This window comes from Nematolebias whitei, chromosome 1 (assembly GCF_014905685.2).
Source record: "Nematolebias whitei isolate Nwh7 chromosome 1, NemWhi1, whole genome shotgun sequence".
Classification (NCBI taxonomy): domain Eukaryota; kingdom Metazoa; phylum Chordata; class Actinopteri; order Cyprinodontiformes; family Rivulidae; genus Nematolebias; species Nematolebias whitei.
Window position 1 is genome coordinate 54412516 of NC_056498.1, and position 4022 is coordinate 54416537.

The following is a 4022-nucleotide window of genomic DNA, read 5'->3' on the forward strand; positions in this document are numbered from 1 at the left end:
GACAATTAAGTCATAATATTATGAGAATAAAGTCATAATATTACGAGAATAAAATCATAATAGTATGAGAATAAGGTCATAATATTACGAGAATAATCTCGTAATACGTTCTGGGTCGGCTCGCACCTGCTGCGTACAGTCTCCAATGTGAGTCACTGTGCTTATGACTCGCTCTATCACAGTTTTGCAAAATAAAATTGAACATGACACACAATTGGCTGATTGATGGATGAGCCACACGATTGGCATGATTTTTAATTTAAAATGTATTATTTTAAATTATTTAGCACCTGCTGCATCTGTGTGCAGTAGAGCTGTCATTTCTAACACGAACCCAGAGCCCAGCCCCGCCCGACCTGGATTAGGGCCGAGCCATAATAATGTGCCTAATGTGTGGGCTGAGTCGGTGTCAGGCTTTTGATTGCGTTAGCGGGCGTGCTGCTGATGATCCAATTATATGGCAGCATGGCTTGCCATACAATCACCAGCCTCACGTGGCCACTTGACCACGCGCTGAGCGGCTTTGAAAGAGGTAAAAAATTCAGTTAAGCTTCACATGGACTACTGCCAGCGATCCATTGCCCAAATGGACGTTCATTCAGCCGCAGCGTTCAGTGGACGCGCACAGCCGACGACCCAAACAAGTGAGATCACAAAATATTCAACATGTCACAGCAGGGTCCATGTCTGAATAATGCAGAATGCAGGCAGAAGCAGCTCCTTTCTTCTGCCCCCTTTACTCAGCCGTGCACGTCTGCCGACCGTTAATAGCTATATAAGCAGTCAAAGCTTAATTAAAAATGTCGGTTGGGGTGGGGGTGTTGGGTTCAGACCTGTAATTACTGTTAATTCGTAGGGTTGGGAGGGGTTCGGAAATGATGGGTTCGGGCTGGGGCCGGGTCTGACTTTTTGGGCCCGAATGCAACTCTAGTGTGCAGCTCACACTGCAGGAGAGACTTCCTCCTGCAGCTCCTCCTCCCTCCTCTGCTGCAGAACGGAGATCGACAGAGAAGTGGGCGTGGCCGAGAGCACAGAGTGCAGCTGTGGGTCACTGTTTGTGAAATATGCCTCCATCCACATTATGTGAGGACCAAATCCGTTAATGCAGCCATTAACTGCAGTGCGATACGGCTTCAGTTTATCATAAGAATCCATACGCAACTGTGTGTTGGGCCCCATGCTGTTGTTCTGCCCACATGACTGCTTTTACGTGTCGGAGTTCTGGTAATATTACGACTTTATTCTGGTAACATTACCAGTTGTTTCTCATAATGTTATGACTTTAAAAATTGTTTCTACTTTATCCTCGTAATTTACAACTTTATTGTCATACGACTTTATTCTCGTTCGCAATGTAATTTTGTTTTTCCTTAGCGTGGCCCTAAAGCTCTGTCGTACAGTAGAGCCAACAATAGTGCAAAGGACATTTCACACCCTGGTTCCATTTGAATGGTTGCCCTCAGGCAGGCGCTGAGGTCCATCCAGACCGGGACCACCAGACTCAGGGACAGTCGTTTTCCTAAAGCCATCACACTCTTGAACACGCGCATGTTGACATACTCATGAACTTCTAAAAAACTTTTTTATACATTCAATGTGCATGTGTTGTGACATGCTGCACACCACACTAATTCCTGTACAGGCACCTTGGGAGAGGCTCTGCAGTTTTGTTGTTCTTGAGACAATGATTAATAAAGCTCAATTCATTCATTCGTTCATTCATTCATAAACATATCTAACTTTAAAGATCCTTCCTATGTCAGTTTGATTCAGTACAAATTAATAAAATTCCCTTCTTTTTTTTTGCAAATTTTGCAAGAACCTTTAAAGTCAACCAGGTCTATCTGTTAGCAAAATATCTCATGAACCACTGGACAGATTTTAATAAAAGCTTGAGAAAGTAATCACTGGATGGACGCCTACAAATGATTAGTTTTTGGAGTCAATCCAATTCAAGTTGTTCTCCACAGCTAGTCAAAATTAGCCAACACAAAATGGCTCTAGCTCAGTCGCTTTTACAGATACCGAGTGAAAATGTAACGTGGTAGTAGCTGGGCGTCCCCCTCAACACTTACCATGAGTGTGACATCTTGCAGTATTGCATATATTGTTAATTTTAGGTTTTGACACAAACTGCTACAGCTCTGCCATTCATGAACGTAAAGCTCCGGTATGAAAGATGGTGGGGGACGTGCATTCCTTCAAGGATCGCTAGACTTTTAATTCAGAGTGCTTTTACCAGAACATTACTTGGAAAATAAAAAAGGGTTATTAGCACATTACTCCCATCTTAACTTTTCTTCCATTCTTCCATTTAGAGACTTGATTTAAAGCTTGAATGGCCTGACTCGCTCCAGTGTTGTTGAGATTCTTACTGAATCCACTTCAGATGGACTCTTAAGGTCACACGTTAAAGGTCTTCTCACCATAACGAGGTTTAAATCTGGCTTACGGTGCCTTCAGTCATCATAATCCTGTTCTCTCAAAATCAGCGCTCTCATAACGATGTCCTGCTTTAAAAGCAGACTGAAAATATGACCTTTCTACCAAACGTTTAGTTCAATGCGATTGTTTACGAATGAGTATTGTTTTATTTGCTTGTAATCGGAAATGTTTAATATATTAGTTTTTTTTTCTGATGTAATAATCTGCACTTGATTTTGCTCTCATCTGTTTTTAGGTGCGCTGACTTTATAATCTCGTATAAAATGTGCTATAAAAATAAACTTCACTCGTATAAGGCCGGGTGCAAATAGTTCTGCATATTTTTATATTCGAAGTACATATAAAAATATGAATATTTCACAAGTTACTGCTGTATGTAATGAATATACAGTACCTGGCTTGGCTGCCAACCACATTTTTTTAAACGTCTTTTTCAACATGTCAATTTATGTCAGCGTAGCATGAAGCTAACGACTGCTCAGACTGACAGATAAAAATAAACTCCTTCCTGCACTTTAGTTTCCTCTCATTAAAGAACAGTGCATTTGTTTTATGGTGGGTGGAAGTCAAAGACAAGAAAGGGAAGTCTTTAATAGATCCCACAGGTTTTCTTGTAAGACTCGCCTACATGTCACGTCTAAAAACCACTGGGGTTCCTAATAAGCAGACAGGGAGACAGGATGGAGGTAAATGATGGACAAAGAGACCGGCGCTGGCAGATGAAGGATAAAAGCTACAAAATATTGGCTCTGTGGTTTAAATGTTCACTTATTGTAGTGCTATTTTACCATCATCAACTCTACAGTAGTTCATTGTTGCAAACTGTTTTGCCAAAATACTTCCCAATATTTAGCAAATTAATCATCATCCCAACGTTAACAATATCAGTACTGCAAATGACTGCTTAGACTGAAATTAATTATGGATTATTACCAATATTTGAATAATCCAATGACCACTTGGTGTCTGCACCCAGTTTAAATGATAGTGGTTGAAATGCTAAAACACACAGGAAGTGTTGTGATGACAGAACACAGGAGTCTGGAAAATATGAGCTTGTTGCGTTGTCTTCATCATCACAATATCCAATAGTTCATACATCCATTATCTTTATCCGCTTCTTCCTTTCTGGGTTGTGGGGGTCACTGGTGCCCATATCCACTGTGCGAGAGGCAGGGGACACCCTGAACAGATTGCAAGTCCATCACAGAGACACATAGAGACAAACAACATTCACTCTCTCACTCACACCCAGAGACAATTTAGAGTTACCAGTCAGCCTAACATACATGTTTTTGGTCTGTGGGAGGAAACTACCCGGAGAAAACCCACGCATTTACAGAGAATATGCAAACCAGTGGTGGCTGTAGCCTCTTTTTGAGGGGTGCTCAAGCACCCCTAAATTTTAACTCAGCACCCCTGAAATTAAGCCTAGTTCTCAAATTTTAGATTCACTGAAATATTTAATAAAATTTGAAATAAATGACACTTTTAAATGGGCCATTGAAATCTATGATTTTATTTATTTATTTTTTGCATGAGTTGGATCCTCAACGCCACCTGTCAATCAATCCAGT